This window comes from Stegodyphus dumicola, chromosome X1 (assembly GCF_044657685.1).
Source record: "Stegodyphus dumicola isolate Sdum_Otavi_A_Nest chromosome X1, ASM4465768v1".
In the NCBI taxonomy this organism is placed as follows: domain Eukaryota; kingdom Metazoa; phylum Arthropoda; class Arachnida; order Araneae; family Eresidae; genus Stegodyphus; species Stegodyphus dumicola.
The window spans coordinates 79537110-79563429 of record NC_140780.1 but is presented as its reverse complement, the minus strand read 5'-3'; the positions used below and the strand labels follow the sequence as shown (position 1 = coordinate 79563429).

General features: G+C 32.9%; 1 protein-coding gene across 2 annotated transcripts in view; it reads right to left on the bottom strand.

Annotated features, from left to right (window-relative positions):
• LOC118192343 (uncharacterized) overlaps positions 1–26320 on the bottom strand; it is a 288524-nt gene that overhangs the window by 239755 nt on the left and 22449 nt on the right. For both annotated transcript variants that reach the window (XM_035363282.2, XM_035363285.2), the window contains exon 2: positions 6686–6788. The gene's annotated coding sequence lies outside the window, so the exon portion shown is untranslated. The remainder of the gene's footprint in view (positions 1–6685; positions 6789–26320) is intronic.

The window sequence follows — 26320 nt, the reverse complement described above, 5'->3', positions numbered from 1 at the left end:
ATAAGCTATCAAGAATAAAAAATACAAACAGAAAAGATACTCTGCCATAAATTACCGTTGGATAATCCGAAAAAGGAAAGCCAAGCCTGCCTTCAAAAGCGAAACAAAACTACATAGTTGTGTACTGCACATTCGAAAAACAGAAGCAGAAATGGCTACTAGCTGCGAAAATAAATATTCGATCATGAAACTAAACAATAACAACTATCAAGTACGGAAATACAAACTTGAAATAATCCTGAAAAAAGGAAAAATTATGGGATTTAATAGCACACAACACACCAAAGGAAATAAATGCTGAATGGACAAAACAAGATAAACAAGCACACGCTACCATTAGTTTACTCGTAGATGACAACCAAATTGTACACATAAGAAATAAAATGACAGCTAAAGAGATATGGAACGAATTAAAGAAATTTCACGAAAGAAAGAATCTTTCTAGTAAACTTTACCTTCTCAGAAATCTGTATATGTTAAAAGCAGAAAACAAATACAAACTCAAAGAACACGTGAACAAAATGCTCGAAATCGTAGACGAACTGTGAGGAATCGGTGAAGAAATAAGGGACAGTCACATTGCAGCACTCTTACTAAACGGCTTACCAAAAAGCTACGAAAATCTTAACCAGCTCTAGACTTGATACATTCAGATATTTGTAGATTAATCGGTACAACATCACTAGGAGGAAAGAAATACTTCATAACATTGATCGATGATCATTTGAGATACACAACGGTCTATCTGCTAGCTACAAAAGATGAAGCTATCTCCAAATTAAAACAATTTGTAACCATGACGAAGAACAAATCTGGAAAGAAGCCAAAAGTCTTAAGAACTGACAATGGAGGAATAAAAGCAAAGAGATTGAAGAATATCTAAAGGAAGAGGGAATCGAACATCAAACCGCTGTAGCATATTCACCGCAGCAGAACAGTAGAGCATAAAGAAAAAAATCGATACTTAATGGAAATGACAAGATGCCTGCTACTCGATTCAGAACTCAAAAGAGAATTTTGGGGTGAAGCCGTAATGACAGCCACCTATCTACAAAACAGGCTACCATCAAGATCAGTGGGAAAAACACCATACGAGCTCTGGAATAATAAGAAGCTAAACTTAAACCATATCAGAGTTTTGGGCAGCACCGCTTATTGTCTAGTTCCAAAGCAGAAAAGAAGCAAACTAGACAAAAGAGCAGAAAAAAGAATTCTTGTTGGATATAGTGACCGTACTAAAGGATATAGAATTTAAATGCCACATGCAAACAACGTCATGATCAGAAGAAGCGTAATATTCGATGAAAACAAAAAAGAAGAAATGCCTCATCAATTAAATGATCAGCATGAGGAAATAGAATAGCCTTTTAAAGAAAATAAATCGACAGAACTATGTCCAAATGCTACAACAGAGGAAGGAATTGAAACAGAAGAAATTCCCCTATTACTGAGAAGATCCCAGAGAACGACTAAAGGAATCCCACCAAACAGATTCTCATACATGGCTAAGAATGAAGAAATCAATGTTCCTAAAGACAGGGAAGAACTGCAAACTTTTCCAAACAAAGAAAAAGAACTGTGGTTAAAATCCACAAAAGAAGAAATGGAAGCACTGAAGAGAAACAAAACATGGGAACTAGTCGATCTTCCAAAAGGAAAGAAAGCAATTGGAAACAAATGGACATTTAAAACAAAATCCGACGCTTCAGGAAATGTTATCAAATATAAAGCTCGTTTAGTAGCTAAATGATATTGCCAAAAATTTGGGCACGACTACGACGAAACATTCGCACTAGTCATAAAGTATACCACAATAAGGAATATCTTGGCAATAGCAGCTCAAAAGAAGATGCACATAAATCACTTTGATGTAAAAACAGCTTTTCTATATGGAGATCTGAAAGAAGATATATATATATATATATATATATGAAGCAACCAGAGGGTTACATCTCTACTTCAGAAGCAAACATCGATGATGTATGTAATTAAATTCTGTAAATTAAAGTATCTACGGACTAAAAAAGGCTTCTAGAAACTGGAATCACAAGATAGCTGAAATCCTGCACAAACAAGGATACGTTCAAGGAAAAGCCAATTCATGTTCCTTCACACTAATCGAGAAAAATGCAAGAACTTACATAATCGTATATGTTGACGACATTAGTCATAAGTGACAAGCATGAATCAATTCAAGAAGTTGAACGAATTCTCAAAGAATATTTCAACATTCAAAATCTTGGAGAAGTATCTACATATCTAGGAATTGAAATCGAAAAAGAAAAAGATGAAAGCTTTAAACTTCATCAAGCTAACAAGATTAGGAGTATGATTGAAAAATTCGACGAAGAGTCACCAAAGAAACTAAGCTATACACCCATGACTACGAATTTCACGAAGAACCAAAACAACCAAGATGATATTTTTCCCAATAATCAGAAATATAGGGAAGCTGTGGGAGCACTTTTATATTTAGCAACAGTATCAAGACCTGACAAAGCAAATTCTGTTGGAATACTTAGCAGAAAAGTAGAAAAACCATCAACATCGGACTGGAATGGTATAATCAAAATCATACGATATCTGAGAGCTACAATTCATTACAAATTACATCTAAAATCCAATGGTGCACCAGTCATCAAAGCTTACAGTGACGCTGATTGGGCTGGAGATACCTCTGATAGAAAATCCACATCCGGATATATGTTTCAAATAGGAAACAGTACGGTATCATGGACAAGCAAGAAACAAAATTGTGTTGCCTTATCTTTGACAGAAGACAAATATATCGCTCTAGCTTTAACATTGCAGGAGCTACAATGGATTACACAACTGATGGAAAATTTAGGTTTCGCTCAACAGGAAGCTAACATCATATTCGAGGACAATATATCATGCATAAATCTTTCCAGAAAAGAAAAAGGAAGCAGTTACAACAAACACATCGATTTGAAATATCACTACGTATATGATCTACAAAAATCGAGGAATTGTTAAACTACAAAACTGCAACAGCAAACTGATGTATGCAGATATGTTCACAAAACCTTTACCCAAACAACAGCTGGAATTTTTGTTAAAAAGAAATTGGTTTTACTCCGGACGGAACAGCTCACAGAGTGGGAGATTGGAACAATTGATAACGACAGCGATGAAGCTGCACCCTCAGACTTTAATTTCCCCCTCACCCCCGCTAACTGGAATTGGACTTGATCCAAAAAGAAGGAGAAACATTTTCTTCTTGTATGACTCACTTCTCGTCTTATGCAATGAACAGTAAACTACACTTGTAATCATTGCTAGATATTTTTTCCTTCTAATACCTAATAAATATGTTATTTTGTATGTGCTAATAATATTGATCGTATTCTTTACATCTGCAGCATGGTTTACGCTTTATCAAGGTAAGAACTTTAATTCTGTTTTACTTATCTGCTTGTCCCGAATTAGCGAAGTTGCATATCCACAAATGAAATGTAAACAAATGAACCACGCATACCTTCAACATTGACTACAAACAATGCGTTTCTTAAAGGCATAAAAATTGCATAAAACTTTAAACAAGCGATAATCTTAATATTATGAAGATTTTGACATAAAAAATGTTCAGTTATGATTACAGAACACTAGAGTGTATCTGTAATTCAGTTAGGCAAATCATTGCAGCAAAGACTGCAATGTCTAACAACTCAAGACCATCAAGTCTCCATAAACTAGATGGTCACCGATGCCCTTTAGTTTTATTTTAAAAAGTCTATCTAAATTTATTACTATGTAAAACACCAGTTACCTACCTATACTCAATATCCATAAATTACTGGGTTTGCTTTGATAAGCATCAGAGTCCTTCAATTTAATTTTTTTAATCCATCTAAATGAACTGCATTATCGATGATTTGACTGCCAACTCGTGACCATCAACATTTAGGTCACCAGTTACAAACAGCCCTGATAATTTTTAATCTAAAAATCCATCTAAATTTACAGCCCTTTACACTGGTGACATATCAGCCAGTGAACATCAATCTGTAGATCACCACTGACCAAGTCATGTTATGCAGAGTCCATTGATTCTTTACCCACATAAGCAAGCCACCTCTTCTACAATCTACATTTGCCAAGATGTTTTGCCCACAATCCGACTCGCAAATTCTTTTGTAGAGAATTTCAAAACTGAATTATATTCTCTTTAATTGCATGATTTTTAACTAAATGATTCTTTACCTGATTAAACACATTCTATACATGCTTTAAATAATAATATTATTTTAGCTTACTTTACTTAATTATGCTAAGAAACCGCCATGGGCACAAGTGTACTTCAATTTAATTTAAAAATCAATCTAAATTTACTGTACTCTCAATACAAATGATATGTGGGTTAACCATAAAAGACCATCCACCTGTAGGTCACAGGTAACATAACAGCCTTGGGTAAAAATTTACAGCTGGGTGCTCCTTGTTTTGTTTTTGTTTTTTTATGCCAAGATCGGCACGAGGAAGGCAAAATTTGAAGATGGCCACTATACAAAAACCAAAATAAGAAGTCAAAGAATTACACAAACTCGGTGTCCATGTACACATCTATCTACTTCACTTTAAAAAAATCATCAGAGAATTGCACAAACTCACACTACTTTGACTTTGTTCATGTACACATTGATCTATTTTCACTCATAAAAAATCACGAAGCTAAAACCAAGTTAAAACTATCATGGTAACCAAAAATGGGGTTTCATCACCAAAACTGAACATAATTTGTCGCCAATCGAAGGGGCATTTAATTCTACACTAGAGCACAGCCTTGATATGTTTTATTTGGAACTTTGGTTTACTTTTAAAAGCTTTTCAAATTTATCGGTAAGTTATCAGTGGACTAGGGAGTGACTGTAACTGTAGGTCAACTCACAAATCATCAAAAAAAAAGTAATGGCCATCAAGCTAATAGTCACTGTCAGTCAACCAATAGGTTGCTTATGTGGGATGGTGTAATAGACAAAGATAAATTTTTTAATTATACAAAAGAATACTAATGTTCAAAGGCATTCATCGCCACTGACTTAGAGGCAATATGCAGGCAACCTATATGTCAGTCATATGGAGCAGTGTACTGAATTTAGATAAACATTAAAAATCAAATACAGAAGCATCTCCGGCCATCAAGGCCACAGTCATCAATAACCTTTCAGGCCACTGAACACCATCAATTTAAAGTAGACAGCAGTGCAGAACAGTTAACTTTCAGATTTTATATTATACCCAACGAGGCATTTTTTTAACATTTTGTGTGTTACCTTTATTTATTAAATATCATGTTCTTCGCACTTAATACGCAGTCTTGCGTGCTAGAGATAAAAATGATCCCCCCACCATACCATGTTGACATTCCTCACTTTGAAATGGTCGAGTTTGTTAATCAAAAATTCTTTGATGTCTGACAAAATATGAAATAGATAATAAAACAAATTCCAAATTCGGGCTTCCAGATGCCCATATTCATCAGTGTAGGATTATGTAGGATTATGTGTAGGATTATGTTATTCAAAATTTGATGGCCCTAGGTACCATTGTTTTATCACAATGCATGAAACATACTTACATTTGTGCAGATTCTTCATTATTTAATTTCTTTAAATATAATACAGGGCTGTAATATTTGGTGGCAACAGTTTGAAAAGTGAATCGATGGAAAATGCCAAAACGAAATTAGTAGCCCTTCTAGGCTAACACCCTTTAGGCAAAAAATATTTATTAAGTTTTAAAAGTACTGTACAAGCACTATGAACAGTAAACTAAGAAGAAAGATCAGCCAACTAGCTCATTTTTTACAGCTACATTTGCTCTGTGTAAAGTTAAGAATTTGCAGACACTACAAAGCAAATTCGAAGGTCCTCAAAATATTCTACTTTTATTTGAATAGAATGGCAGGATTCAGAGAAAAGCTACTTCTGTTTACAACAAAGGATCACAATTGTTATTGGACCACAATTGCAGCTTCTGCAGCAAAAAAATTTCAACTGTTAGATATGCACTACTTGATCCTTAATCAGCAGCAGTGAAACTCATAATTTTTGGGGTAGTCCTGAAATAGAAAATTGTGGAAATTTAAAATTGAGTGATTTGGTATGGGAATAAGAATTAACAGCTAGTGAGGAAATAATTTTTGTTCAGTTATTGTTGGAATAATTAATTATCCTTTTTAGCTGTTAACTCATATCCACAACTTTCACCATGTTACAAAATTATAACAGTTTGATCAAATGACTTGCTGGGTTATTTTGGCAAAAATTTTGCAGGATGCTGCCTGCACATTATATGCAGAAGATAACCTAACTTAAAATATGAGAGATACATAACAATACAGTTTAGATTACAGTCAAAACACAGTAAAGCAATGATCAAAAACCTCTTAAAAAATATAATAATTTCTTAAAATACAAATGCCACCGTGACCTTGCTTATAATAATACTTATTAATATGCAGTACCAAGAAGGTACTAGAGTGTGTATTATATACCTATTGAATCTTAAGTTGAAGGCACTATCAGCCACTTATTAAGATTCCCCTCAAATTTATATATATTAAATTACACAACAAACTATAACAAAACTTATGTACATACTCATTACCTACAATGCCTCCAAAAAAAATTAAACAAACAAAAAAAATATATATGAAACTTACTTAATCATTATTGGAAGCCTTATATGCAAGAGAATTAAATTTTTAATTCTTTCAAGAAAGTTGGAGAACTATTTCTTCTCTCTTTCCTCCACCATGCATTCCTCTAGATAAAATGCAAACCAGTCACTTACATAGTTTCAGTCCAATAACGTGCATAATAAGTAACACCTCAATTATACTTAAATGAACTTTCGCTTAACATTTTTACTCCATACATCACACCATTCAAATAATTCTTCTCTCTCATGCACTATGGATATTTACTTATATACAATCTTACAATCTGTTACATAGTCACTAATATCTAACAGAAAATTTCAGATGCATTCTAGATAGCATATTAACTGCAATAAAAAGATTGCATATACAATAAACTGAACCTAACTGTAGTTTCTTAATTCGGAATTGACAACGATCAATTCACAATAGAGAACAATGATCTATAATCCTTCCAAGTAGCAAATTATAATTTTACATCCTCAATAAAATTACAAGAGATCCTTGTGCTGAAAATAAGAAGCATCCAAATGGATACTGGATATTAAACCAAAGCATTTAAATGCACTATCAAACATAGTGGAAGAGACAGTCTTTAGAAAGGATTTTCTAACAAAAATTATCTTACATTTGCACTACACATAAAGCCTTTCATCGCTTCAATCCACTCAGCCAATGTGGGATTCGAATATATTACACATGAACAACTACACCATACATTCAAATCCCATGCAAGCATATTTTCATGTGCTCATATTACAATTTCCAAGCAGTAAACATTTTCCCATACCAAACTTGCTACCAGTATCCACCGCTAAAGACTAATTGGTTTGTTAGATAATAAATGCCTTTTCAAAGGAAACTGGTTTGCATTTACAAGGAAAAAACACATCATCAGCCTATTTTGCAGCCAAGAATTGAACAAGAGACAAAACTAACAGTGTTTCCTGACTATGGCCATGGGTGTTTGCTCTCCAAGCCAAAAATAAAGATTAAATACATATTCATAGGCTGTATTTGTAAAAAACATATTCCAATTCTCAAGAAAATGGATGCTAACACAGAGCATTTCATTAAATATTAGCCAGTCATTAAGATTTAAATTGTTTCAGAACAAAGGAGTAAGGCATTAAATGGATTTTACATCATCATAATTATGCATGTAAAAGGCTTTATGTGGTCTACAGTAACACTATACTTTCACTGTTTTTTACCCTGCACCAGAATATGTAATGAGAGAAGATTTAAGTAGAGTAGAATGAAGCTGTTGCTCTCTCCATGTACACACTGATCTGCTTCCACTTTAAAACATCATAGAATGCCACAAATTTCGTGTTTGCAAGTGACTTCAGCATTGCTAATATTAAACATTATACATACAGTACTTGCCACTTATTAAAATAATTCTGTTCGAAATATATTTGAGTTCATTAAGCAGCTGTGTTTAATATATGACATTTTGTGCATTGCCAGCTGTGCTACCAGTTTTAAACATACTGTAATGCCCATAGCCCAAAAAGGAAAAGGAAAAGCCTGACCAGCAGAATAATTAGTCCGAGGAAACGATCATTGGAGAGTGCCGGGTGGTTTTTTGGATGGAAGTAATAAAAAACAAGAAGGAAATAAGTAAAGAGAAAGGACAAAAAGGGACACCGAGAGCAATGGGACTTTTGACCCTGGATATCGGAAGAGATGGTCAGATTTTTTTTGGCTGGAGGACCAATGCCATTTTTTTTGTTATGCAGAGATTGTTTTCTCAGCTGGCGAGCATAATGCCAGACTTAACCTATCCATGATTGTACCTATAATATATAATAATCAAGAATTGTTTTTATTAAAGTTTATTGTTAAACAAACATTAAAAAAGTGACATCTATGCATCGATCGACAGAGACGTGAAAGAAATGAACCCCATGCTACAGATAATACAATAAACCTCGTTTCCATCTATATGACTACGCAATCTACGATACATACCTAGTAAAATAATAACTACTAACTTATCCAATAATTAATCCTAAAATAAAAGCTGAAATTTAATGCCAAAATTAAGCTGTTTATGCAATTTTAAATTTATTTTTAAATTTTTTATACAAATATCTTTATAATTACATTTTTGATGATATTTTATCTTCAACAACTGTTCTCTGTGTGTTTGTTTCCTACTGCTCATCAATAGATTTGAATTTTATTCTCAATTTTGGGAAATTGCTGGTTATATTTTTTGTCAACACTTTTCAGTTAAAAAGTTTTCCTTAAAATTTGCAGTGCATTTCTAAATTTTATTCATGTTGGCATAACATCACATTTTGTATATCACTTTCGCTGTCAGTTTCTACAGTTCTTTTAACATTTTCAATAACACCATAGTCAGCTTTTATGCACTTTGTCTAGATATTATTGTCAATTGACACATATGCTAAAAATGAATTTTTGTCACTCCCCTTACTAATGTTTGAAACATTAGCTACAATTCCTCTGAGGCTTCATTTACATAAAAACCATATTTTTGATAACAGTTTTTAACTGTGTTTTACAAGACTAACCCCTGTATTGAATGTAAACACGCATGGCCAGACACTGCTTTGCTTATTTCATATGAAATTTTACAAAATTCAGTTCTATTTATCATTTTTCAAAGCATCTTTTATATAATGACATTTGAACACAAAATCCTGCTCTAAAACCTATATGGGAATTGTATTTGCAGGAAGAGGAACTAATGTTTTTCTTCAGATGTGTGCTGTAAAGTTATCTAATTACAAAAGCAATTCCCCCCCCCCTCCAGTTTGTCCCTTTTTCAAAAGAAAGTTGGTGAAAGTACAACTTGTCATACATGAGTTTTATAAGATGTTAATTCTAGACGCCTTTTAAACACTAAGGTTTCCTGCTTTTTTCAATAACCAGTGCAGTTTTCTTAATTGCTGGATCCATATTACATGTTAATAGCAGACAGTATTCTGTTCTTCCAGTTTTTCGAGCCAGGCACTGCTTCATTTTCATATATGAGGGCAATTCGGAAATTAATCTCATCTACTGTAAATAAAAAACCATATAAATGCAGCAAAATTTTTACTTCTGAAATGACCCACTGTCCTGTTTTTTGACATACTTATCATGTACATTCAAGTACTTGTCATAGCATTTTACTAACCTGCCAATCTATTCTCCATAAAACTCAGCTACCTGCAACTTTAACCAACTTGGGTTTGAAGTTCCTCATCATCAGTGAAGGTCTGGGTCCCAAGCCACTTCTTCAATTCAGGGAACAGATCGTAAACAGAAAGACTGTAGGTAGGATGCTGAAACATGCCCCATTTGAAGTGGCACAAATAATCTTGTGTTTACTGAGCATTGTGAGTGTGAGCATTGCCATGCACGAACACAATCCCAGACCTCAGCAGGCTCCGAAATTTGTTCTGGTTGGTAATTTCGAATTTTTTTCATTAGTTCATTGCAACTTTTGAAAAATGCGGCTACAAAACTGTTGATTATATTACGTATTTTAGTTGAAATAATGCAATTCAGTGTTTATATTTGTAACAAGGTAAGTAATTCTGACAACATAAAGAATTATTTTGTATTTGCTTTTCTTTATACAGTCAAATACTGAAAAATCCGCTGACCTAAAATCGGCCAACTCCTGAATCCACGTTGCCTCTCAAAATATAAACCTTCAGTTTATAGGTTCCCGAAACCACAATATCGTGTACGAAATATCGGAGAAAAAAATACTTACCTAATAATGATGTCATAATTACCGAATAATAATGAGTCACAACGGAAATACCAAATTATTCACATCATGATAAAAGTTTTTTCCCCCTCTAATCTGCATTGAGGTAAGAAAGCAGACAATTCACTCAACTCTTCTTTCAAGTTCACGATTCACATTGTTGTATTTTCTGAGCTTTGTTATTTCACGAGATTATTTAGTGCTGCCTTTTTTTTTTATCCGGATATTTTGTGGATAAATTAAGAATATTTTTAATTTCAGCCCTTTTTAATACAATTAGATTAGAAATGCACTTGTGATTTCACTGCTTGCAACGTTGAAAAACGTAAACACGTTGCATTGACAGTAATGCAAAAAGTGCAAATTCTGCAAAAGATGGAGACAGGTGCTACTCCTCGGTTTATAGCAGAATTGTACGGAATTGCGATACGATTGTGATGATATACAGAAAAATAAAGAAAAGATGTTGAAATTTTAACACCGGATTCTAACATCGGAATCCGAAACCGGAAATCTTTACATGAGGCGAAATCGGCAAACCTCGATGCTGTGTATATATAATACAATGAATAATATAATAAATTTATATATGTAATAATAATTCAATGCATATAATAAATTATTGCAATAATGTATATAATAATTTAATTAAATATATCTAATATGCCTTATTTTTGCACTTTTAGTCTGAATATTATGATTTATCTTTTCTGTCCTAAAATCCGCACAACCTCTGGTATCAAGCTTTGCGGATTTCTGGAATTCTGTATTAAAATTTATATTGCACGTTACGCTCGTAAATTGAAAATATGGATAATTTAGATGACTATTAATTTTTCCTTGATCATGTCATTGAGAGATTTTATTGATTTCAAATGTTTATAAGACTGCATTTAAGAATTGTTAATGTAAGTATATGTAGGTTAATATAGTTTTTTTTTTTTTTTTTCCCCCTCTCTTGTGTACATTTAAACGTTTGTAGTACGAGAAGTTTTAGCGGGAAATTGTGCTATCGTTTTATATTTATTCATTAGTGATTTTAATTCCTAATATGAAGAAAAGGGCAGTATTCTAATTGAGAAAAATTTCGAGCATCACATTTAAAGGAAAATACCCATTTTGATCGTTCCTGAATCCACATGACAGATTTTGTTTTGCGTGCTGTCTGTATTTACAGACAAAATAAAGGTCTCTTTTTCCAAAACGGGTACAGATATTTTTTTTTTTTTTTTTTTTTTTTTTTTTATTGATGTATGTATGCACACATGTATTTGAAATTTTGTAACATCTAGTTGTGCACCCCTCTTTTTTCTTGCAATTGGCAGTACAATTTTTCGTCTTTGTGAAAAATTAGTTCTAAATTTCTGATTTTATGCCTTTACTGAAATTTTTTCAGCAGCTTAATATATGAAAATACTAGGCATGATTATATTTTGTTTTTAAAAAAAATTGTTTTGTAATTATATATATATACATAGTATCACAATTTTTTATTTGGAAACAAAATTATCCCAAGTTATTTCTGTATTTTACATTTCTTTAATTTTTCTGACTTTTGGTTAATTTTACAAATTTATTAGGTAATTTTGAAAAATTTATTGGTATTGAATTTCAATTCTTTTGGGTCTTTGTGAATAGGCTCTAAATTTCTAAATATTTGTCTCTCTCTCTCTCTATATATATATATTTCTTTAATTATGGACTTCTGGTTGATTATTTACATATTTATAGGTAATTTTGAAAATTTACTTGTTTTGAATTTCACTTCTTTTGGATCTGTGTGGATTTGGTTTTAAATTACTTATTTTTTGTCTCTCTCTCCCCCCATATATATATACATGTAAGAAAATTAGAATATGTAAAATATAAAATTTTAATTAACAGCATAAATTAATTTCCTTTCTCTATTCTAAAAATAGCAATTTTTGAGCTGCGTCGTCTTTTTGAGATTAATCCATGTCATGTGACTCTTGCATAATTTTGATGATGTAAATGGAACTAAAACTCAAACAGCCAATAATAATTTTACAGCAGTATTAATTATCCAATCAAAATGCATTAAGAACCAAAACTAACTCAGTCTGAATTAAGATTTCAACCCTGAACATAATACTCACTCGCTATTCTTCCGCCTAGCCGGACTGCTATCTGTTGCTTCCTTCGTACTGCTACCTTACTTACTAAGTTATCAAAAATGCAAACCTCTTGAAATAGGTGCAAATAATGCACCAAGTTGTCTGTAGCCAAAATATGTTTGCCGAAATAAAATAAAAGATTCTACCTGCCTTGGCTACCAATTTCCTGTTCATTGTGGTTCCCCATTTCAGCATTCTGCAACATCAAAATTCTTGCTGTTCATGACGGATTCAACCATGTCAGTTCTACATCATCAATATTGCAAAGTCTCCCATTTCTTATTATATATCTATATATGTATGTGTGCGTAAGACAAAAAATATGTAAATCTCAAACTAGCAATAGTTTATTTTGAGCCCTTAATTCCCCGTTCCTATTCCAAAAATGATATTAACTTTTCTGGACTGCAACATTTCTAGGATCAATCTTTATCACATGGTATACATAATGCTGATGACATAGTTAATTCAGAACCTGATCTCAAAATTTCGAGAACTGAAACCCTTCTCTTAAACGACTGCCATATTGGATAATTGCTCACTTTTGCTCCTAGCTCTCTTGCTGTTAAGACACTAAATGCTGCTTTTCTTCTTATCGTAATACTTTGAAAAATGTAAATATTCTTGAATATGCATAATCAGTGTGCCAAGTAAACTGTGGCTGCAGATGTCAAATGAAATAAAGTTGAATTTTAATCTTATTTGGCTGCCAAATTCTCTCTTCAATATGGATCTACATTCTATGCCATCAGCATTGCCAAATCTTTTTCAGTTTCATTACATATTGGGTCATGTAAAAAGTCTCTGCACTTTTTTGCACTAGATGATGTTGATGCCTATATATCCGGCATCACTCACCCGATTGTCTCAAACGAACATGAGCTTAAAAAATGATATTCAGCTTCCATTGTTTGTGAAGATAGTTTTTTAATTTGTTGCTCGTGTAAAAAGTTATACGAATTTGAAACTGAGTAAAATATCTGAAGAAATATCCTATGTGATGGTTTTTTTACTATAAAAGAGGTAAAAATGCTGCAAAAACATGCTGAAAAGTTTGTGAAGTGTACGGTGAGAATGCTGTGAGTAAAGAAATTTCGATGTCAATGATGCACCTCGCTCTGGTTGGCCAGTCACCGAAAAAGTTGATAAAACTTTGTAACTGGTGGAGCAAAACCCGCACTCAGGCTGTCAGGAAAAAGCTACTGAACACTGGCAGTACGGTCCTGGGTTTGAATCCCAGTAATATGCATGGTTTTGCATAGGAATCCCAAGTGTAACATATATACAACCCAGTTTCCCAGAAAGTCCTTGATGAAGATATCCCTCCACTTAGGCAGATAGCCCACAAGTTCTTTGGCATAATTAAATAAACCAAACCCCTTGTTCTTTTTGTTTGTAGCTAAAAAGTACTACTGCTGAATGTATACATGTCTATATCATTAATAATTCAAACTCACATGGATCTTCCGAAAACTATTCAAAAATTAATTTAATTGCAATTTGTTCTGAATTGTAATGTTGGGAAAAAAACTGGAAGTTGCAATCAAACTTCTATTTTTTTGTCCCAATGATACAATTAGAAGATTAAATAGGAAACATTAATGAATTAAATCATTTTGAATCATTCATCCTCCTCCAAATCAGCAAGAATTAAATTGCACTAGTAAAGATGTATATGTTAAAGTATTAATAATCGACCATACACTTAGACCATATTGCTAACATGCAATTTGATAGCTTGTACGAACTGTCTAGCTTTACACAATAATTTTGCATCAAATGATATCACATAAGAACTATTTAAACAAACTCCTGCATTTAGGAATTTTAAAACACTTATTATCAATGATAGATATCCTGAAAGATTTATGTTATCTATATTTTATGATTCCTTCTTTTTAGAAACTTTTAATAGTTTCTACTTTATTTCTACTTTATTTGTATTTTATGTTTTTGATAAAAATAAAACATTTCATCAGACTTTACAATTTTGTTTTTATAAGATAAATTGTGAGTTTTTTGTCAAAATTTTCATTAACTCATCACTTACCAGTATCATACATATTAATTTTTAGGAACAAAAACTTAACACAATTGAACCTTTGGGATATTAGGGATTTAGCCACATTAATTAAAGGTGCATCAAAATTATTAAATTCAGCTATTCCAAATTCTACAATTTTAAAATCCTTGTGCATAATGTTTTTCCCCCTGCACTGTATCAAGATTTAAATCCTTGTTTTTAATACCCATTTATTTATGTGATCAGATCACAAGATTTCATAATATTTATTACTTATTTAATATGCTGAATTTATCTCACAAAAAAATTCAATCTTCGTTACACTCACATGCTGTTCTTACATTTTCACTCAACCATGCAAGTAATGTTAATTATAAGCAGCACTGTGTTCATTTCCATTTATTATAAAAACCTACTTCAAACAGAAAAGAAGGGTTTATCTTGTTTTCTGTAAATGAAATGAAAGTACTTGGTTATTTTCTCTTTATTCTAAAAATAATAGCATTTCTGGACTGCGTCATTTCTAGATTAATCTATGCCACAAAGCTTGTGTATTACTGATGACATATGTTGGCACCTGAATGTCTGCTATACGAAAACTTTCTCCTCTACCGTCATTGCCTAGCGATGAATCTTGAATCTTGTAATGTGCATACGTCAATATCGTTTGTTTTTTTGTAATTCTTTTTTATTAGCTTGTTCGATGAGAAATATGTTGCTTGGATTTTTGAATGGCTGCTAATTGAGAGCGGTTAATTTTCAAACAAAATCAAAGATTGATTTAAAAGAAAATTAGTTTTCTTATTTCATAGCTACAGCCCAAAATAGTGGTCCTTAAAAGCCGGAGTGGAACTGGCTAAATAAATTGTTGTTTCGAACGTTAAAAGCAAAAAAAACTTTAGTATGACCATGTATTAAAAATGAAAATGGCTAATGCAGATGATGAACTGAACAGTAGAGATAATTCTACAGTATTGATATTAGATGAAAAACTAAAAGTGCTGAATCGACATTGTAGAAACTTTAAAAATAGGATTATAAAATTGGAAACTTTTTTGAAAGATTCAAATTTGAATGCTGAAAAGATGCGCCTTCAAATCAAATTGGATATGGTTTCAGACATGTTATCTCCGATCAAATTGTTGCAACTGGAATATTATGATGTCATTGATGATGAAAATTTATAGAGTGTGGATTTAGAATTTGAAGAAATGAAAGACCGTTTAGAAGAAATAAAGGTAAGCTTACAAACATTATTATTAAATTCAGATTTAGTTGATAAATCTTCAACGAATAATATTAAGGATCCTAATTCTATCTCTATTGAGTTACCTGATTTAAACTTACCAGAATTTGACAGAGGTACTGAGAACTGGAGTAATTTAAAAAAACAATTTGATAGTTTGATTACAAATAACTCTTCTTTAAATGATATTAAAAAATTGTTCTATTTGCGTTCTGCATTAAAAGGAGACTCAAAAGCTGCAGAAACTATAGAAGACAGTTTTCAGTCTTTATTTGAGGTTTAATAACAGGTTGAGGTTTAATAGGAATAAATGGTTGATTGTTAATTCTCATATTAAGAAGATTTTTAAATTTTGAGAAAATACATGTTGAATCTTATAAGTCTTAGAAATCTAGTTGATATTTTGAACAAAACCCTAAGAGGTTTAAAACTTAATGAAATTAGAAGCTAATGAACTAACACATCAATTCCTTATACAGTCAAAATTCGTTAATTCGGACACCCATAATCCAAAATGATCTATAATCCGGACGTCAAAGCTACAAACTTTCTGCGCATGCGTAGCGTTGATGCATGCTCGTAAGACCTTTACGACTGCAAATATGTGTGTGTGCATGCGCATAATACGTTTACGCATGAGCGTTTAATATATAACGAACGGTATAAGCTAAGCTAAAATTATCTAATTCAGTTAATGTTGCAGATTGTGTTGTTCCTTAATCTTCGAATTGGATCCGGCTTATTATTTTTTGCAGACTGTTAGAGCAATTTTATAAAATTAAGCTTGAACTTTCGATTATGTCAAATAGAATTTCCGATATATATTTACTAATATGTAAAGGATCTACAAAGCGAAAGTATGTTTCGAAGTCCATTAAACAAAAAGTGGAATTGCTGCAAAAAATGGGTAAAGGCATATCCTTTTTTTCTCTAACCATTCCGAAATCTGTTTATCAATTTCACACTGCTCTGCGGCAGGGGAAGACGCCGCAGCGGGCAATGAATTGGAAGTTGATCTGTCAGCACTATCCTTATCTTCAGGGCAAATATTTTTATTTTATTTGGCTTATAATTCCTTACTAAATATAGTATTTTATCTCGATGTACTCCGTCTTTGATATGATTTAAATCAAATTCCTCGTCATTATAATTTGCTTCCGACAGTGAAGAAAGTGACACAGAGGTTATTGAAAACAAAAAAATTTCGATTGACAAATTAGTCGGTATTCTCGACACAGCAATTATAGGACTTGAACAGCGGAACTTTGTAACTGAACAAGAAATTATGTCTGTTTATAGAATTAAAGGGAAAGTATTAGCACATCAAACGAAGCAACTTAAACAACTTACATTGAAAGAAATGTTTAATAAAGTAAACAAATAAATATTAAGCTTTTTTTTCTGTAAATTTTGATACCCTTTAGATCATAATTGGTCTTTATTTCATAAATTACGGTTTCATATTTTTAATTTTATAATTTCTGCATGCCATCTTACCAGATTTAAACTGATGATCTATAATATGGAAAAATCAATAATCCAGAATTGCCCAAGTCTCGACGAGTCCAGATTAAGGACTTTTGACTGTAAATATTGTCATTGAAACGTTAGATAAAGAAACAAGAAAACAATATTAAATGAGTTTAACATCGACTGAATTAACCAAATTCGGAAGGTTCATGGAATATTTAGAAAAACGTTCTCAAATGTTAGAAAATTTACATGGAGTTCAATTACCGTCACTAAAAACTAAAACTTCTTATACAAATAAAACCAGAAATTTCCTGTTAAAGTCGAACAGCAATTCCTGCATATTGTGTAAAATGTCACATTTATATATAAAAAAGACAAATTCAGAAGAAAACCAAGAAAAGAAGATATTTGCAATTATTGCAAAAAGAAATGACACTGGGTAAAAGATTGTAAACAGTGGATTGCTGATGGAAGACCACCCAAGAATAGGTTAACAAAGACCAATGAAGGAAATACAGGCAGTGTAATACTGATGTCCATTGACGAAGAGACTAAGACTGCTCAAACATCTTTTTGGATTCATAGTGGAGCTACAAGACATATCATGAATTGTTTCACATACTTTATTGACTTTATGAAGTTTGATAGTCCCTGTAGCATCAAGGCTGCTGGAAAAGAAACTTTAGTTGCTCTTGGTAAAGGTACAGTATGTGTCAAAACAACTATTGGTAGTAAAATCCAAAGAATTTACCTTAAAGATGTTTGGTATGTCCCTGAGATAAACAGAAATTTATTTTCTTTACTTGCTGCTCAAGATAGAAATCCGAATAGTAAATTTATTTCAACAGTTACAGAATGCTGGTTAAAGGTTAATGGTCAAGTAGTGCTTTTTGGAACTCGCAAAGTATATGGTACTTTATACAAGGCAGCTATTGAACCTATTATGCCTGATAAAATTATAGAAGTGCATGCTGCTGAAGCAAACAATTCCTTGTTAGAGTTATATCATCAGAGATGGGGACATCAAGATAAACGTCACATTAAGAACATGCTTGAGAAAGAATTAGGAATTAAAATCCCATTTGAAAGAAAATTGTGTGAACCATACATTTTTGGCAAAGCACACAGTTTACCATTTGGCATACGAAAGCCAGCCAGCAAGCCTGGTGAATTAATTTCAGCTGATGTCTGTGGACCTTTTGATGAATCTTTCCAGAAGAAAAGATACTTAGTTGTGTTTAAAAACAGCTACACAAAGTTTCGTTATGGGTATTTTATCAAGGAAAAATCTGCTGTTGTAATATGTTACAACACATGCTTGCACATGCTAAAATTTTAGGACATCCAGTCAAAGAATTTCTCAGCGATAATGGAGGCGAGTTTGACAATGACAAAGTGCGTGTTATTTTGCATTCTGAAGGTATAACTCAAAGACTAATAGCACCTTATTCTCCTGAACAAAATGGCTCTAGTGAAAGAGACATACGTACAATAATCGAAATGGCAAGAACATTTAAGTACTCAAATTCTGAAGCTCATTTTCCTGCAGCAATATGGGCTGAACTAGTCAACACTGCCATATATGTACTAAACAGAACTGGCAAATCATCAGTAGAACGCATGAGTCCTTATGAGCTATGGTTTAAAAAGAAACCTCGAATTAAGCATCTTCGTATAGTAGAATCTGTGTGTTATGCCCATATTCCTAAACAAAGAAGAAGGAAAATGGATAATAAGGCTACAAAAGCTTATTTAATTGGTTATGATGGAGACGAAAGATACCGACTATGGATCAAAGAAACCAATAGTGTGATCTGTTCATGTGATACAGTCAAAAGTCGTTAATCCGGACTCGTCGGGACTTCGGCGATTCCGGATTATAGATCATCAGTTTAAATCTCGTAAGATGGCATGCAGAAATTCTAAAATTAAAAATATGAAAACGTAATTTATGAAATAAAGAACAATTATGATCTAAAGGGTATCAAAATTTGCAAAAAGAAAAAGCTTAATATTTATTTGTTTACTTTATTAAACATTTCTTTCAATGTAAGTTTTAAGTTTTGCTTCGTTTCATGTGATAATACTTTCTCTTTAATTCTATTAAACAGACATAATTTCTTGTTCAGTTACAAAGTTCCGCTGTTCAAGTCCTATAATTGCTGTGTCTAGAACACCGATTAATTTGTCAATCGAAATTTTTTCGTTTTCAATAACCTCTGTCACTTTCTTCGCTATCGAAAGCGAATTATAATGATGAGGAACTTGTTTTAAATCATATCAAAGACGGAGCATATCGAGATGAAATACTACATTTGGTAAGGAATTATAAGCCAAATAAAATAAAAACATCTGCGCTGAAGATAAGGATAGTGTTGACAGATCAACTTCCAATTCATTACGCGCCCGCCGCGGCGATCCCCCCCGCCAGCAGCGTGAAATTGATAAACAGATTTCGGATTTCAAAACATACTTTCGCTTTAGATCCTTTACATATTAACAAATATATATCGGAAATTCTATTTGATATAATCGAAAGTTTAAGCTTACTTTTATAAAATTGCTCTTACAGTCTGCAAAAAATAATAAGCCGGATCCAATTCGAAAATTAAGGAACAACGCAATCATCAACATTAACTGAAATAGATAATTAGATAATTTTAGCTTATACCTCCGTTATACATAAAACGCGCACGCGAAAACGTATTCTGCACTTGCGCACACTCATATGCGCAGTCGTAAAAGGTCTTACGCGCAAGCGTAAACGCCTATGCGCATGTGACAACGCGGCGCATGCGCAGAAAGTTTTTAGTTTTGAGGTCCGGATTATAGATCATTCCGAATTATGGGTGTCCGAATTAACGACTTTTGACTGTATTATATTTAACGAAAAGCTCACAAATTGTGAAGAAAGGGTGCAGTTACCTATTCAAGATCAAGATAGCCTAATTTCTGGCTCTGAACATCAACAAAATTCAGAAAAAGATAAGTCAGAAAAGTTTCTTTGTGAAGAAGACAATTCAGAAAAAGAATACAACAAAGAAATATCTGGAAATATATCAGAAGAGCATTTTGAAAGACAAGAATGTGAAGATATTAATTTGCAAAATAATGCACAGTCAAGATACCTAAGAGATAGAGCTGACTTGAGAAAGCCAAAGCGTTTTGAAGATTATATAATGATAAGTGAAGCTTTTATTATTGATTCTAAAGAGCCCGAATCTTATGAAGAAGCGATCAACTATAAGCAAAGTGTTAAATGGAAAGAAGCTATGGATTCAGGGATGAAATCATTGATAGAGAATGAAATATGGAGTTTAGAAAAATTACCAAAAGATGCTAAAGCAGATCAAAAGGAATCCTGATGGATTTGTTGATAAATTCAAGGCTAGACTTGTTGCCAAAGGATGTACTCAACGTTTTGGAGTTGATTATGATCAAACGTTTAGTCCAGTAACAAAGTTAGGAACTATTCATTCAGTTTTGAGCATTGCAGCCAATGAGAAAATGCATCTTTCTCAGTTTGATGTCGGTTCAGCATTCTTATATGGAAAACTTGAAGAATCTATATACATGCAGCAACCAGAAGGATATAGTGACGGTTCGAAGAAAGTCTGTAAGTTGAAACGCAGTTCGTATGGACTTAAACAATCATCACGCTGTTGGAATAAATATTTTGGAGATTTTGTGTCACAGCTGGGCTTCAAGACAAGTGAAGCTGATCCATGCTTATATATAAGAAACAATAACGGCAAGAAGCTAATTGTATGTTTATATGTAGATGATGGTTTAGTAGCATCAACAGATCTACAAGAATCTGAAAAATTTCTCAGAGAATTGAAGTTGAGATTCAGAATCACAACTAAACCAGCAGTATACTTTCTTGGACTTGAAATTAAACATCTTGAAGATGGAAGTATTAAAATTAGTCAGCAAGCTCATGCAAGAAAAATTCTTCAAAAATTTGGGATGGAAGATTGCAAGCCAGTGTCAACTCCTATCCCGAAGGAAGGTTTAACTGAAAAGAAAAAGGAAGATAAATCAAACAGAGAAATTTTTCCTTATAGAGAAGCTGTAGGAGCTTTAATGTATCTTATGTTAGGCACAAGACCAGATTTAGCTTATTGTGTTGGCATTCTATCACGTTACCTAGAAAAATCCTTCGAACGATGATTGGAAAAAAGTGAAACGTGTATTCAGATACATAGCAGGTTCTCTAACTAAAGGTGTTACATACAAGAATAAATACAAACCAGGAATTATAGAATGCTATAGTGATGCAGATTTTGGAGGCTGTCAAGAAACAGGAAAATCAACGAGTGGAGTAGTGATATTATATAGTGGTGGAGCTATATCATGGATTAGCCAAAGGCAAACAGTTGTTGCAACTTCGACGACTGAAGCAGAAGTAATTGCAGCTAGTGAATGTTCTAGAAGTAATTTGGTTAAAGCGACTATTTAGTGATGTAACCAAGTTACGTGAAACTCCAGTAATTCAAGTAGACAACGCCGCTGCAGTGAGACTGTCACAAAACCCGGAGTTTCATCGATGCACAAAACACATTGATATCAAGCACTTCTTCATACGAGAGAAAGTTCTAGAAAAGAAAATCATTGTGCAGCAGGTACCTACAGAGGCACAAGTTGCTGACATAATGACTAAACCTTTATTTAAACCGAGCCTGTTAATTCTTTGTGATAAAATGGGACTTAAGATGTGACTTTTTTCTTTAATTTATTATTATTATTTTTTTTACAAGGAGAAGTATTAAAGTATGTTAATAAAAATAATAATAATATAATATATAGTTTAAATAAGTTCTGGCAACAGTGAGTGTTGTCGTCATCAGGAGATCGTGCTTTGCGATACTGTCGTTAAAAAAAAAGCTATAGTTTGTAATTCCAATAAAAAGCATCAATATTTTTGCTCTGCTATTTGTTTTTTCTCTATTTTAGAAATACCTTTTTAGGTTATGCATTTTTTAAGAAATACTTTTTTAGTCTTAACAAACATAAGGTAAATATTCCTGTTAATGGTTTAAGTGGAAACGTGATGAATATTAAATGGAAATTAAATGACGTTCTTATTATTAGTAATAATGACTCTTCTTTCAACTCAGTAATAGACTTTCTCGTTGTACCTAAAATAACAGACTTTGTACCTGCTACCAAAATAAATGTAGAAAATCTGAAAATACCTGAGCATTAGCAGATCCAGATTTTGATAAGCCAAGAAGGATCGACCTCATATTGGGTGCCGAACGTTTATTTGAATTAGCGAAGGAGCGAAAGATTCGATTATCTAGTACTTTACTTTCCCAAGATTCAATCTTCGAATTTATTGCTAGTGGATTTGTTGAAACTGAAAATTCACATCAATATTGTGGTCGCAGTTGGAAAGTCTAGAAGAATGTGTACATAAATTTTGGCAAATCGAAGAAATAAACACCTCTTCTAAGGGGTTCGTTGGCCCTTAGAAACGAAGGGCCAACGAACCCCTTAGAAACGAAGAAGAGGTGTTTTGCATTATCAGAAGACACACGTGGAGAAATGGGAGTGGGCATTTCATAGTACAAATGCCTATTCGAGAAAAAGTATTTTATCAATTAGGTGATTCAAGAAATGTTGCTAATAAATGTCTTAATCAGACGATTAAAAGGTTAAACAAAAACCCAGACCTAAAAAGGCTTTATACTGATTTTATCAATGATTAAAAAAGCTTAAATCACATGGAAAGGGTGAAGAAAATCCTTCACCCATTACTTTCTACCTTCCTCATCATGAAATCTACAAACCTGAAATATCATCTATGAAGTTGCGCATTGTGTTTAATGCATCAGCTCCTACTACATCAGGATTGAGTCTGAATAACATTTTACTTTCAGGAGAGGTTAAGAAAGATATTTTTGATTTCATTTTTCGATTTCGTAAACATAAAATAGCACTGGTCTCAGACATTAAACAAATGTTTAGACAGATTTTAATTGATTTATCGCAAAGGAATCTTCTACATATCTTATGGAAAGAGCATGAAGACTACTCACCTATCATTTTTAGATTGAACACTGTAACGTATGGAACTAAATGTGCTCCATTTCTAGCTATAAGAACTCTAAAACAGTTAACTTTGGATGAACAGCAAAAATAGCCTTTAGCTTCTGAAGTGATTCTTTCTGATGTCTATATGGACGACATAGTTACAGGAGCCTCCGATTTTGAGTCTGCTATTGAATTAAGGAATCAACTAATAAAGATATCTGAAAGCTGTGGAATGTCTTTACACAAATGGCACTCTAAGAGTGTATTAGACACTTTAATATCTAAAGAAGATTTTCACTTTGATTCCACTGAATTTCTGAAAACTCTTGGCATAATTTGGCAACCGGAATCCAACACCTTTACTTTTAAAGTCGCTTTCCAAGGCAAGTCATCTTTTATGAAAAGAGATGTCCTTTCAGTAATTATGCGGTTGTATGATCCTATTGGCTTTATCGAGCCAGTCATCTGTAAAACAAAAATATTCCTTCAGAAACTATGATCTTTAAAACTGAACTGGGATGATGAATTACCTGAACCATTTGCCAGTGAATGGAATTGTTTCATTTTAAAGGAATCGGAAAATCTTAGGATACGAAGATATGCTCTGCATTCTACAACCGATAAAAGAGCTATTGTAGGTTTCTCCAATGCTTCAACATCTGTGTATGGAGCAGTGGTCTACTTAAATGCCACTCAAGATAACCCTTGTTTAAAGTTACTGGCAAGCAGAGCTCGAGTAGCCCCTTTAAGGACTCTATCTTTACCACACTTAGAACTCTTGGCTTGTCTTCTACTTGCTAAGCTTGTTTAAAAAGTTCTGACTTCGCTAAATATAGACATTGAAAAGGTAACATTATATTCGGATTCGACAACAGCATTAGCATGGATAAACGCTTCACCACATCAACACAAAACCTTTGTTGGGAATCGTGCTGCGAAAATTCAGTCGTTATCAGAAAACTTTGAGTGGATAAAATATCCGTTCTAAGGAGAATCCTGCTGATTTGGTTTCTCGTCGAGTCGAACCTAGCAAACTTTTATCTTCAGTATCATGGTTCAATGGACCTTCTAATCTTGACATGAATGTTTTAGAAAAGGCTAGTTTGGATGTTAAGGACTATGAACTTTACGAATCCGATTTGAAAAATCTCTAGAAATTTCTCTATTACTTCTACTTCTAGTGCTGATTTCATTAACAAGTTTCTTTCTTTAAGTAATAGTTTTGTTAAACTAATTCATATTCTTAGTTTTATTTATAGGTTTATTTCCAACTGTCGACAAGGTAAGAGGTCATCAGGTCCTATTACTAGAGATGAATTTACGTATGCCAAACTAGCAATGGTAAGGCTAGTACAGTGAATAGTATTCAAGGAAGAAATTCAAGCCCTTAGCTATGGTAAAATTATAAAGGATAGTCACTTAAGTAATTTAAATTCTTTCATCAACAAAGATGGAATGCTTAATGTAGGGGGCATATTAGATAAATCATCTTTATCCTATGACCAAAAGCATCCTATTCTGCTGCCTAGGAATCATAACTACTATAATTATGCAATACTTCCATTTAAAAAATTTACATGTTGGTGCTCAGACTTTGCTGCATTGTGTTTGACAGGAATTTTGGCCACTAAACGGAAGAAACACTGCTCGTAAAATAGTACATAACTGCACTATCTGTTTTAAAATAAACCTAAATAGCCCAACAACTTATGGCACCATTGCCAAAGGAAAGTTTCTGCAGGTCCCCCTTTCTCCATAACTGGAATTGATTTATGCGGACCCTTTTACATAAAATATAAAAATCAACGAAGGCGTACCCTTAAATAAGATATAAGTTGTTATTTTTGTATGTTTAGTTACTCGAGCGATACATCTCGATTTTGTTACAGATCTAACATCGCAGGTTGTAATTGCAACATTAAAAAGATTTTTTGAGCAACGTGGCCTTAGCTCCACTGTATATTTGGATAATGCTAGCCAACATCAATTTGAAAAGGCTGTTAAAACCTCGTCAAAAGTTCCCCTACTCTGTCGTCATATTTAGCTTCTGAATCAATCATTTGGAAATTCAATCCACCACGTTCTCCCAACTTCGGTGGTATATATGAGGCTTGGGTGAAATCCTTTAAACATCATCTAAAACGAACTACCGGAAATGCAAAATTGACTCTCGAAGAATTTTTGACTGTTATAAATAAAACTGAAGGTATATTAGACCTTTATTACCTTTATCTTCAGATCCAAATGACTTTGAAACTTTGACCCCTGGTCATTTTTTAATCAAAAGACCTCTTAATGCTCTACCTGAACCTTGTATAACAGAAATTCCCGACAATAGACTTTCCCGCTGGCAGAAAATTGTTAAAATTAACCAAATAACATGGAGAAATGGTCCCGAGATTATCTAAACAATCTTCAACAGAGAAATAAATGGTTCTTTCAAAAAGAAAATATAAAAATAGGTACACTTGTATCAGTTAAAGAGGATAAACTACCTCCATGTATGTGGATAGTAGGCCGTATCTATGACACCATTCCTGGAAGCGATGGTAAAGTCCGTGTTGTTGTTATCAAAATGCCTCAAGGACTGATAAAATGTGGAATATCGAACATATGTATTCTACATATGAACGGCTGATGTAGTGAATTTATCTTATAATTACTTGTATTAATATTGCACATCTATTTTATTGTAAAATGTAGTAATTTATTTGCTATTTGCTTAATAGATATATTATTTCATTTAATTGTTTCTAATTGATATATGTATCAAACTTTGAATTTCTTAAATAATTTATATTAGTTTTAAAATTAGTATTTCAACGCCAGGTGGGATGTTGGCGCCTGAATGTCTGCTATACGAAAACTTTCTCCTCTACCGTCGTTGCCAAGCAATGAATCTAGTAACACGCATGCGTCAATATCATTTGTTTTTTGCAATTCTTTTTTTATTAGCTTGTTCGATGAGAAATTTGATGCTTGGATT